The following is a 14,106-nucleotide window of genomic DNA, read 5'->3' on the forward strand; positions in this document are numbered from 1 at the left end:
GTTCAAAGGGCACAAACCGAAACTATACTGATTGATTTTAGATGTATAGACCTGTGCGAGGATTTAAAGATATCATAAACCTGCAAACGATTGACAGATGAATTTTAACTTATGATCTCATTATAGTTCAGTCGATTTGTGAAACAATTGTTCAGATTGTGATAAAAGCATCAAATTTTGCAGAGTGTTAGTTGAGGTCATAACTAACATTTAAAGCTATGGACCCAATTCAGAAAATCAAAATGGCGGCTCTGGGCGACCATTTTGGAATCATGTCCAAAAAGTTAACAAAAATTATTAGTAAAAATTTGACAAATATATTACTTTACGAATTTTGATAAACTTTCGTATTTCTCATGACAAAGATTATCAACTGATGACTATTGAAGTATTTAGTGACTTCTTGAATAGTGGTCATTTTGGAAACGGAAATTTCCAATATATCATTATTCGCTATCCTAAATTGTTTTTTGAATTAAAACTAAGTTTTATATGCATTTACAACTAGTTTTGCTAATCATTTATTTATGATTGTTGCTATTCATATAGGATATATTCACCAAGTGATCAAATAAGGCATGTTAACAAATAAATGTATTTAAAGAAATACGTAAATTCTTTTAATTGCAGTTTAGCATGTAGGGCTTAGTTACTTTTTTTACCACCAAAAAATGCGTATATACAATATGAGTTATGACCACTGTAGGTTGAAAAGGAAAAATACGTAGGTATTAAAATCACTGGAGCTGAAAAAACTAATAAATAAATAGACTGGAAAGAATTATGAATCGACAAGAGAGGACACGTGAGGATTTACAATGCCAAGCAAATACAAAAAGAGCAGACATAGACATTTGAGCTGGTAATCAGTCATTTTTTTGTAAGCATACAACTGTTCCAAGTTGATGAAGGCCATGTAATAGGAGACTCAGGCAAAAGGTACTAATCCTGTGAAAGCAAATCTTACGATCAAATATATTTTGTCAGGAAAATTGAAAAAAGTCTAAGATCAGTCACGGATTGAAAATACCAGTGAAATAACCAGCCACAGTTGTGATGAATCAACAAAAACAATGATTGCAGGGATTATTTGCTTTCTTCGTGATGATGTTTTTGACTCTCATCATGAAGCATCGATAATTATGATCGACAATAGAGTATGTGACTGTAACTACTAACCATTGTTCTGTTAGTCAGTGATGGAAATTAATATTTCAGGAGCAGATATCATGCTAAATGTTTGTTAAAACTGCACGACAAGGCAATTAGACAGAATTCGAGACACAGAAAGAAAGTCAAGAATCTGTTATCCATGGAATGTGGCTCGCCAAAATGGTAGAAAACAGTGACGGCTCACAGTCTGGAACAGATCTTGTTTTAATAAAAAAAATAAATATTTGAAATTGATGAAATCGGTAAATTGTACAGTAAGCGTTCTTAGTAAATACGAGTTGTCATGGAATTGATTAATACAACACTTCTGAAAAAATTAATATTAGCTGCCATAGATGATATACAAGCACACATGAAAGGTTGCGTCTTTCTCCAGATTCTCAACGAATATGTTGGGGAAGTTCTGAAGCAGGCTTTGTTTTAGTCGTGATGTTGAAGGCCTCTTCATAGTCAAAGTAACTAGATTAGTTTAAAGAGTTAGGCTTGCTACTATAAAAAAGTTTACATTTACAAAAGGGACATTCAATGTAGGCTTTCAAAATGAATCAGTTCCACAATCTTTGAAACATCTTACTCTCTATCTGAGGAATAATACGTTACAGTTGTATCCTTTCGACTACGAGTTGCACAATTGAACTATTATAGCTGAGAAATGGTAATTCTTGTCTGCCACGCAACGATATTACTGCTGGACTGTGCCTCGATGTTTGGCCATCCTGTATCATTCTTACTAAGGAAACTTATGTCTGTTGAACTGATTCGTCTCAACAGCTGTTATTACTAGTAAGTGTTCCTGTAAAGCCATTCTTAGTATCAAGCATACTGTGGATTCATTTATTTTCGTGGGTATCACTTTTCGTGGATAGAGAAAAAAAGACGTTTCGTGGTATACGTAAATTCGTGGATCGCTGATTACAACAAAAAAAATTAGATACGTAATTCGTGGATTTCTTTTTGATTTAGGAGATCATATAACATCCTTGGTTCGATCAATAATAAAACAAAATAAAAAAGTAGGAATTCATTGAAAAAGTTTTGAATTGTCAAAATCCTCGCTTAATTGGTCATTCTAGGTTAAAGTGTTCATTGATAACTTCGATTACAATAATGGATAGAGACAACTAATTATTTGTTTGTTTTACAATTTATAAATTCTTGTCTGAATTCTATAAGGCATTCAAAACTTTATGATTGAAAGCTAATTTCCGTAATCACGATATAATAAACAGTGATATAAGTATAAGGTGTGAAAATAAATGTTCCTGTCATAAACAATATTACCTACGGGCAATATCCCCATATTTAATCCTATTGATTTTTAATCACAGGTAAACCAAACTATGACACGGTAATTAACAACTTGCAGTTATTTTCCATGAACAGTTTTAATCAATTTTAAAAAGTAAATTATCACTGATATTCGATATATTTATTATAGATTTAATCAAAATACTTGTATCTTCTTTCAATAAAAATCACGTGTTATGTTACAATGTTTATCGTTAGTCAACACTATACTAGAACTGCATAACATAACCGGAAATAAACATCCAACTCCATACACATTTCTCCGGATTATTCTTCGTTGAATTCTTAAATTCGTGGTTCGCTGTGACCCACGAAACCCACGAAAATTGGTATACCACGAATAAAAATGAATACTATAAAAAGGTTTACATTTACAAAAGGGACATTCAATGTAGGCTTTCAAAATGAATCAGTTCCACAATCTTTGAAACATCTTACTCTCTATCTGAGGAATAATACGTTACAGTTGTATCCTTTCGACTACGAGTTGCACAATTGAACTATTATAGCTGAGAAATGGTAATTCTTGTCTGCCACGAAACGATATTACTGCTGGACTGTGCCTCGATGTTTGGCCATCCTGTATCATTCTTACTAAGGAAACTTATGTCTGTTGAACTGATTCGTCTCAACAGCTGTTATTACTAGTAAGTGTTCCTGTAAAGCCATTCTTAGTATCAAGCATACTAGTTTATCTTTTGCCTGATATGGCTATGGTGATGCCTTCATTTTTACCCTTTTATTATGAGGTCTGTTTCAGAGCTTCGCAAATACCTTTTTTGAAAATCTAGAGAACTAATTTATCTTGCTTGTATGCTTGCAGATATCCTATGGCAGCTACATTCCATTTTTGTGAAATGCGTTGTATCAGTTCTTCCTTCCATGATAACTCCCAAGTTGTTCCAGGCGTTTACTGTTCAATTTGGCGTGATCTGCAAGCCTGGAGATTGGTACAATACCTCTTCCAGACCGTGTGCCATTAATGTATTTTATTATTTTAGAAAGCACAACTCCAAGGATAAAAGATTCATGGCTTTCTTTCTGTGTCTTTTATTCTGCCTATTTGCTAAGTTGTCAAGTTTTATCATTCATCAAGCAGGATACTAGTGATTTGCCACCTCTTACTTTGGCTAAGGGAATTTGTCTTGTAGTACAGGTGCACAGTCATGCCCTATTTATGTCGATTCGAAAATGTTGATGTATCATGGAGATCTTCAGATACATTACCACAGAAAAAAAACACTGCAGTCATTGATTTTGTTGATCAAGTACCACCTTACAGTGTCTGGTTCCTTACTGTTTTATTTCAATTGACAACTTACCTTAAACATCAGAAGTATGTTTTGTCTTTTACTGATGAAATATTTTGAGGTCTGCAAATTTGTTTGACATGATTCGTGCCTTTATGCCTTGTAATTCTGGAGTGTTTCTGCAGTTCCATAGCCTTCGTTCAACTGTTTCGAATTGAGCGAAAGGAAAACCAACTCAAGATCCAACATCTCCGTATGCTTGCATCAAAAGTGTGATTGCCAGCTCAAATGTCTATGTCTGTTCTGTTTGTATCTGATTGGCATTGCAAACCCTCACATGTACTCTCTTGCCGTTTCACACATTCCTTCCTAGCTCCAGTGTTTTCGAAATCTACAATTTTGATGTTTTCCAACAAAAACTTTCGGTCATGAATTATATCATATATTCGTAATTTCTGTTTAAAAAAGTTACTTAGGCAAACGTGTAAATATAAAAAGAAATTGATATACTGATATCTTTATTTTGTAAACATGTGCATGCCTTATCTGACCTCTTTGTGAATATTCAATATAAATTAGTCAAAAAAGTATGAATGCAAACAGTGAATTAATAAGATTAGCGAATAATGATATATTGGAAATTCATGTTTTCAAAATGGCCATCATTCAAGATGGCTTCCAAAAAAAATCAATATATATGAAGTCCTCAGATGACAGTCCTTGTCATATGTGATGAATATATCATATGACTATATCATAACTTCCTGCAGCAAGCGCTTAACTTATAAGTCAAAGAGAACACGGTTCAGGAAATGCAAATGTTTAAAGGCAGTATTAAGTTGTACTACTCTATGTAAATGTGGAGGACAATGTCATAGAATATGATAGACAGGGTGGGGTTTGACAAAACATGTATATTTCATATATTGTTAGATATGTTTAACGTCAATTGAGAATATTTGAGCAGTTGATGTTCTTATAACATTACTTGTATGATATGAAATTCATTATGTCTGCAATCAAGGTTGAACAATATCAACAAAACGAATTATCCTGTAATCAACCAATATTATAAACGAAAGGTATACAAATATTTTCTTGCTTTATTTGTACTTGTAAAATAAAATTCTCCTGTTATTCTATGTTGAACAAGCGGTGGCACGAATATTGCTTTTAGAATAATAGTTCATTTTCTGATCCTCTTCGGAGTCCGCGTTTTAATGCTTTTGTTCCCGCTACGAAACACAAGAATAACTCGGGGAGGGGGATAGGCTCGCTTTTTGTCCTATTTATATAGCTCAAACAAATACATTTTTATATCTTCGACAATGCATTTTTTTTTAATTTTGATCGAATAATGACTACATATTTTGGCTTAGGAAAATCAAGATTTTTCAAGATGGCCGCCATTCAATATGAGTAATATTTCCAAAACTTTTGTTCAACAAGACAATTGGAATCAGCACTGTTATTCTATCAACCAGGTTTCATATCAATATCTTCTCTAATATCATTTTCATGATTTTTTTTATTAATCTATAGAGATCAAACAGCCGCCATTTTAAAATGGCCGCTTCTTACACCAATTCCGAATTTCAGATAGGGTCCATAGCAGAAAATGTTGTCCATAACATATACTACTACTATGCCGAATTTCATGCTTTTACCACAATCTGAGCAATTTTGTCAAAAATCTGCACAAATCGACTGGTCTATTATGCTTTAAGTTAAGGACGTTTTCATTGAAGCCATTAGTAAAGAAGAACTTAACACCCATTCTCTGTAACCGTCAACCAAAGTTGGGCACGGGTGGTCACCGATTTTGTTGAAACTTTCTGACAACAAACATTGATATAAAATATGAAAAAAAGTCTGTACATGTCACCCTGAATTATGTATGGTTACCATGGCAACAGGCTTTAAAATGTTGAAAATAGCTGATTTTTGCCATTCTCGGCTTACAGTGACTTATATACAGCATAATTGGTTTGCTGCCGTTTATATCATATCAATTTCTTTTAAATACTTGTTCAGTGACATTTTTTCACTTTTTCTAATATTAAACTCAAATTGACATTTTTAATCTAGGTAAGTAGTATGAATTTTAGCATATTCTAATGCAAAAAAAATTATTTTATGAACCAACTTTTTTCCTAATTTATGAAAAAACGCATCCATTCCTGAAAAAACTAAAATATAGCTTTTATTCCAAAAGATTGATATTTCACATTTCTGCAAAAACATTTTTGGGGCTCATTAGATTTTTTTTATAGAAATTGGATAAAAATGCCAAAAATTGCCTGAAATCTACAAGAGTTATTTCCCTTTTTAGAACTCACCAAAGTTTAAAAATAGAAAAAGTCATTTGTTTATCTGCACAAAAAATGGAGACAGACGTCTGCAACATGTTTTGCTTCTTTAAATCAACATATTTTACACTTTACATCTAATTCTAAAATATATCTGTATACATGCTTCATAATGGCTGGTCAGTTTTATAACAATGTTTAGCCTTTACTATGTCAATGTATGTTCAGAGGACATGAAAGTCATATAAACAAACTTGAGAGAACATGTGAAAATTGTGATGATGATCATGATGAACAAGATGCTGTTTGTACAGAATGTGATTTGCTCCCAACACTTCATGAAATTTACAAATATGTACAAGCCATTGTTCAATGTACTTGGAAACAATGGGAAAAAAGGGGGAAACTTAAGTGAAGTTCCGTTTTGATCAACTCCTGTGACATTAACCGTCTATTGCTAAAAAAAATGATGGGACAGAGAACTGTCACTGTCTAATGTGGAAACTATAAATATACTTCATGGACTAGTCCTTCAACTTGAAACAGGTAAGCATATTTTTTAACTAAATTATAAATTTCTATAATTAAATTTGCAATATTTTTTGCAAAGACATGTGTTCCTATAGTATAGGCATAAGCCATTAAAATGGACTGTCCCATTTCTTTGCATGTTATTTCTTTGTCCAAATTGTATAGGCCTTGCTCATGATCTAGGAAAGTTGCAAAAAGCTTGTTTTCCAGGTGGAAATGCTGACTAACTTTTTCAGTGACTTTTTCAATCTATTTCCATGACCATGATGACCAAATTTATTTTATTGAAAGTGTATGTTTGCTTTGTATACAGTTCCTTGCCAGAGTAGTACATTTTTATCTTCACTAAATATAAAATATCTAACAACCACAAGTTTAAAATTCTATAAGGACCTTTATGAGTGGGTTTTAAGTCACTTTCTTTGAGAATGCAATATATGAAAAATTGTCTTAGTACATATGTAGCACATTTATATGTACATGATGTACATGTTTGTATAAAAAAGAAGATGTGGTATGAATGCCAATGAGACAACTGTCCACAAGAGACCAAAATGACACAAATAGGTTATGCTTCCTTTTTGTATATTTGAATTAAGATGCTGTGCTGACCAGGTCAAGTTGTTACCACATACATTTACATTGTAAGTGACATGCTAAATTAAATACTGTATATACTTTTTGAATAAATCCTAATTAAACAATATTTATAAAAACATGTTTATGTAAAACAGTTAATGATTCTTTTATAATTCCAGGTAAATGTATTTGCAGAGACTGTAGACAAAGGTTACTAGATTGCCTAAACAAAGCAGTGCAACATTTAAACTTCTTAATGTAAATAAGGTTTGTATTATATACAGTTATATATGGTTATGATTTTACATTTAATGCATGTATGTTTATTTCTTTAAAAAAAATTATGAAGACTTAAAAATGAATTAATTTTGTTGAAATCTATACAGTGTATCTCCTTAAGTTGCATACATGTATGTTGTCTTTTAAATATTTAAAGTTAGAAAAAGTTCTGATTTAAATATGGCTTAATTTTGTGCATGCTTATTTTAGGGACATACTAGTATTAGTATTATTTTTTTTAGGATTTTAATTAGAAATACAGACTAATTAATAATTATGATCTTCACTGTCCAAATATGCATTTTCTTTTTTTTTTCTTTTTTCAAATAGATAAGTCACAGCTTTAGATGATTCAGGTCCAATCAAAAGACCAAGACAGGTAAATAACAGAACACTGTTACAGCTATTCTATAAAAGCATTCAAAACAAAACTTTCATAGACTTGCTTGCTATATAATTTGCTTGAATGTTTGCAAACAAGAATATGTAGGCAGAGTTTCAGTCTGTTTTATATACTGTGACTTAATTGGACAATAGAAATTAACATCAAATTCCAGTATATAGTAGACAGACTGAAACAGACTTCATACATGTTGTTTACAAACAAACATTAATGCAAACATACATATATAAATACAAACAAACATAGCAAACAAGTTGATCAAACGTTTGCTTTGCATGCTTTCATAAAAGAGCTGTAATTAAGATTCAGGAGTAGATCCAGTACTATGAAAGAATAGTTCCAGTACTTCCCAATTAAAGAAACAAGGGGTTACCCCACAATTCTCGTACTGCTTCACTGGAATATTCAAATCTGACCTCTCTAAGATCTGATACCAGTATTGATGTCAGTTAAGGAGGCTGAAAAATACTGACTCAAACAAGCTTTGTCATTTATAATGAAAATTGTGAATAAACATTCTAATATTGTACAGGCCTAAACTTAAATCATAGGAATAGATATCCTTAACATGAAATCTGGGATGAATTATTATCAACATAAAACATGGGAATATATATCCTTAACATGAAACCTAGGAATAAAAATCCTTTACATAAAACAAGGAAATAATTATCCTTAATATGAGACAAAGGAATAAATATTCTTAACATAAAATATGGGAATAAATATTCCTAACATGAAACATGAGAATAAATATCCCTGACATCAAACATGGGAATAAACATCTCTAACATGAAATCTAGGAATAAATATCTTGAATGTAGATCATTGAAAAAAATATCCTCCCTATGAAACATTGCAATAAATGCCTTTAGCAAGAAACATTGGAATAAATATTCTTCACATAAAAGCTGGAAATAGATATCCTTAACATGATTCAAAGAATAAATGTCCTTAACATGAAACCTAGGAATATATATCTGTAACATGAAACAGGATTTTACTTCCCAAGTAAGAATAATATGAATAAACATCCTTAACATGAAACATTGAAATACATATACTTAACATGAAAAATAAAAATAAATATCTGTAACATGGAACATAGGAAATTCAATTGAAATTGGAAAACAAAAATCCTCAACAAGAACAGTCTTTAACTGTCTATTATACTGTTAAATCAATAAAACCCAAACTATAAGTTTCATTCCTAAATTCTTATTAAATTTAACCTTTGTCGGTCTGTACCTACGTCCCAAATTTTGTTTCCGCTCTATAACTTTAGTTTACCTTAACCAAATGTAATCAAACTTATACACAATGCTTATTACAGATGAAATTTAAATTTTGGTTGTGTCACTTTAATTTTTCTAGAGTTATGTCTTTTTCTAAATGGAAAAAAATTACTGGTTTTTGTTGTCCGTTCTCTAACTTTAGTTTCATTCAAACCAAATTTTATCAAACTTATACACAATGCTTATTACCACAAAACACAGATCAAGTTTGAATTGAAGTATGTCATTTTAACCGTTCTAGAGTTATACTCCTTTAAAAATGAAAAAAATGCTGATATTTTTGTTTCCCTTCTCTAACTTAAGTTTGCCTTAACTAAATGTTATGAAACTGATACAAAATCCCTTTTACCACAAAATTCAGGTCAATTACTGAATTTGGGTAGTGTAACTTTTACTGTACTTCAGTTATGTTACTATATAACTTTATATGATATGTAAGCAGAACCATCATCAGTGTCCAATGGACACATTCCCTATTTATTTTATTTACATGTCCAAAATGCAAGCATTTAAAGCCATTTACTGAAATTTATACAATAAAAACAATGATTTATTTAAAAAAATATATTAGATTTATATCACTTAAATTGAAAAACATGAAGCTTAAATACTACAATTATTCATTGTTATTACACACTTTAAAACAAATATATGTAGTAAAGAATTATACTTTTATTGTAATGTGTCCTTATATTTTTATTTTATTTCAGACAATACCAGTGAAAGGTGTTCCATTGTTAATCCTAGAAGATACATGTAGTCAGGAAATAAGTAAAAGTGAGCAAGCTGATTTGAGTCAAACTTCAGATTCTTCTATTTGTAATTCCATAAAGCTAGAAGCCTTGGACGGATTGCTCAGTTATTTAGGTATGAAAATATTTTTTTGGCAATTTGTATTTCAAGTACATTTTTTTGCTTTAAGAAAATAGAACAATGTAACTCAGAATAGGTTAGTTGATATAAACTGATTCTTATTAAACCCCATGCAACAAAGTTAGTAATTAGTAATTTTAAAGGAAATTTTGTAGTTTTTGGTTATTATTATAGATAGAGATAAACTGTAAACAGCAATAATGTTCAGCAGAGTTAGATTTCACAAATAAGTGAACATGACCAAATTGTCAGTTGACCCCTTAAGGAGTTATTGCCCTTTAGAATAGAATTTTATGAAATTTATACACAAGGTTTATGACCACAAAAGGAAGGTTGGGATTGATTTTGGGAGTTGAGGTCCCAATAGTTTAGGAATTAGGGGCCAAAAAGGGGCCCAAATAAGCATTTTGTCTGGTTTTCGCACCATAACTTTAGTATAAGTAAATAGAAATCTATGATATTTAAACACAAGGTTTATGACCATAAAAAGAAGGTTGAGATTGATTTTGGGAGTTTTGGTCCCAACAGTTTAGAAATAAGGGGCCCAAAGGGTCCAAAATTAAACTTTGTTTGATTTCATCAAAAAATTAATAATTGGGGTTCTTTGATATGCCGAATCTAACTGTGTATGTAGATTGTTAATTTTTGGTCCTGTTTTCAAATTGGTCTACATTCAGGTCCAAAGGGTTCAAAATTAAACTAAGTTTGATTTTAACAAATATTGAATCCTTGGGGTTCTTTGATATGCTGAATCTAAACATGTACTTAGATTTTTGATTATAGGCCCAGTTTTTAAGTTGGTCCAAATCAGGGTCCAAAATTAAACTTTGTTTGATTTCAACAAAAAATGAATTCTTGGGGTTCTTTGATATGCTGAATCTAAACAATACGTTCAGGTATTTCACATCCAATTTTTTATGGAAATATTCTTTATAAAGCACAAAGGTGTCAGTATTCACCTCAGAAACTTACAAAACCTTTGAATAGACTTATTAAGAAAGGATATAATTACGATACTGTTGTCCAGTCATTAAAGATTGCATATTTTGGCGTTAATATTGAGTCACTGATAAGGTCTTTGCATCGGAACTAAACACATTTATTCTAAAAACAGTTGTTGGCATGACACGGGTTATGTTCTTCTCATATATGTTATGATGGTATGATACTAAATCCCTAACGGGAAGGATTGTGCCTGATGTTCATATGATGAAATCATAATCTTTCAGTCAGTTTAATTGAAGTCTGGAGCTGGCATGTCAGTTAACTGCTAGTAGTCTGTTGTTATTTATGTATTATTGTCATTTTGTTTATTTTCTTTGGTTACATCTTCTGACATCAGACTCGGACTTCTCTTGAACTGAATTTTAATGTGCGTATTGTTATGCGTTTACTTTTCTACATTGGTTAGAGGTATAGGGGGAGGGTTGAGATCTCACAAACATGTTTAACCCCGCCGCATTTTTGCGCCTGTCCCAAGTCAGGAGCCTCTGGCCTTTGTTAGTCTTGTATTATTTTAATTTTAGTTTCTTGTGTACAGTTTGGAAATTAGTATGGCGTTCATTATCACTGGACTGGTATATATTTGTTTGGGGGCCAGCTGGGGGACGCCTCCGGGTGCGGGAGTTTCTCGCTGCATTCGAGACCTGTTGGTGACCCTCTGCTGTTGTTTTTTATTTGGTCGGGTTGTTGTCTCTTTGACACATTCCCCATTTCCATTCTCAATTTTATGTACTTAGATTTTTTATTATGGGCCCAATTTTCAAGTTGGTCCAAATCGTGGTTAAACTAAGTTTGATTTCAACAAAAATTGAATCCTTGGGGTTCTTTGATATGCTGAATCTAAACATGTACTTAGATTTTTGATTATAGGCCCAGTTTTTAAGTTGGACCAAATCAGGGTCCAGCATTGAACTTTGTTTGATTTCAACAAAAAATGAATTCTTGGGGTTCTTTGATATGCTGAATCTAAACATGTACTTAGATTTTTTATTATGGGCCCAGTTTTCAAGTTGGTCCAAATCGTGGTCCAAAATTAAACTAAGTTTGATTTCAACAAAAATTGAATCCTTGGGGTTCTTTGATCCGCTGAATCTAAACATGTACTTAAATTTTTTATTTTGGGCCCAGTTTTCAAGTTGGTCAAAATCGTGGTCCACAATTAAACTTTGTTTGATATCAACAAAAATTGAATCCTTGGGGTTCTTTGATATGCTGAATCTAAACATGTATTTAGATTTTTGATTATAGACCCAGTTTTCAAGTTGGTCCAAATTGGGGTCTAAAATTAAACTTTGTTTGATTTCAACAAAAATTGTATATTTAGGGTTCTTTGATATATTCTTAATCTAACCATGTATTAAGATTTTTGATGTTTGGGCCTGGTAATTAAAAATTGGGCCACATTGAGGTCTAAAGGATCCAAAATTGAACTTTATTTGATTTCATCAAAAATTGAATTCTTGAGGTTCTTTGATATGCTGAATCTAACCATTGTGTCAACTATTTAATCACAATCCAAATTCAGAGCTGTATTAAGCTTGAATGTTGTGTCCATACTTGCCCCAATGTTCAGAGTTTGAACTCTGCGGTCGTATAAAGCTGTGCCCTGCGGAGCATCTGGTTGTAAATTTTTACAAAATATTTACCTCTGTATCTAAAGGGCCAAGTTCATTATAGATAGAGAAAATTCTAAGTAGCAACAATGTTTAGTAAAGTAAGTTTACAAACACATCACCATCACCAAAACACAATTTTGTCATGAATCCATCTGTGTCCTTTGTTTAAATTGCACACAGACCAAGGTAAGCTACACAGGCTCTTAAGAGTCTTTAGTTTCTTAAAGTTATGCCCCTTTGAACTTATTTGCCTCAATATACTACTGCAAGTTTTTCATAACAACTCCTCTAAAACCACACAACAGAATATCATGAAACTCTAGAAAAAAAAATTGAATCATAATTTCCTGATAATATGCACATCTACATAGTATGTAACTAAAATACACTTTTGATTTTAAGGTGTTACAAGAGGCCTCATCAAATTGATTTTTTTTCAATTTAACAAAAATTGTGAGCTTTTATGTGACAGCTTTGATGTTTAAATATTTTTTTTATTTAAGAGAATGGAAATCAAGAAAACTATACTACATATACTACATGTACTAAGGAAGCAAGGATTACCATTTCAAATGTCCCGAAGACAGCTGCACACAAGAGAATTCTCAACAAAAGCAGCAGTAAAGAGCATGTCCTCATACAACATAGTCATTTTTTTTGTTAAATAATGTAAAAATGAAAATATCAGAAACAGCAAAAAGATTGTATGCAGATAAGATCATTTCAAATCAGCCTGAAAAGTCTATATCTTTAGAATCAACAAATAATTCATTGGCACTTAATTCAGATAAAGTTCTTCAAATGGGATGGGCATCCAAGTCAATAAAACCAGAGATACATTAAGTCAACAACTAAGGCAATATATTGTACATGACTGAAAAATCTAATATGGAAAGGCGAGTGGTAACAAGGTAGATCCTTAAGTGGCTGCTGATGAGATGAGAAATTCCTCTTTATACAACATGCACAAAAAGGAGCATTTTGCTCAGACCAACAAATCGCTTCATTTTCTCCGGCCTTTGTCAGATAGAGAAAAAGACTTAGTAATTCTGAAGATTATGTAGCAGCAGAGAAAAGAAACAGAAAAAAAAATATAAAGTACTTTTGGAATCAAATAACAGTTAAAATGTTTTTAGTTTTAATTCTTTGGTTTAAAGGAGGAGGTGCCCTAACGGTTTTTTTTTGGCCAACAACAACTAGATATTAGTGTCTTTGTAAATATTGAATGCATTATTTATGAATAAAAAACTTTATTTTGTCTGTGTCACGTTTTGTTATTCCTCAAAATTACAGTTGGCATTTCTGATCAATTCACCTTAATTGCCATGTGTACAGTCTCTTATATTCGTAAGATGACTTATGTTTATCTCTTAAATCTATTTTGATGAAATGCTCATCAAATCATTTTTTTAGTAAGACAAAACGGTTGCTTCAACTTAAATCTGTGAACTAGTAGTCTTCTTTTGCATATAAAGGCTATAGCAAACA

The 14,106-nt window shown here is 31.7% G+C and overlaps 1 long non-coding RNA gene across 1 annotated transcript; it reads left to right on the forward strand.

Moving 5' to 3' along the window:
• The first annotated feature begins 6,105 nt into the window (after window positions 1–6,105).
• On the forward strand, window positions 6,106–13,895 carry LOC143073521 (uncharacterized). Its single transcript, XR_012977520.1, has 5 exons — window positions 6,106–6,586; window positions 7,330–7,417; window positions 7,760–7,808; window positions 9,838–9,994; window positions 13,122–13,895. It is a non-coding gene; the product is annotated as an uncharacterized LOC143073521 (long non-coding RNA).
• Window positions 13,896–14,106: the final 211 nt, after the last annotated feature.

Source organism: Mytilus galloprovincialis, chromosome 1, assembly GCF_965363235.1.
Source record: "Mytilus galloprovincialis chromosome 1, xbMytGall1.hap1.1, whole genome shotgun sequence".
Lineage (NCBI taxonomy): Eukaryota > Metazoa > Mollusca > Bivalvia > Mytilida > Mytilidae > Mytilus > Mytilus galloprovincialis.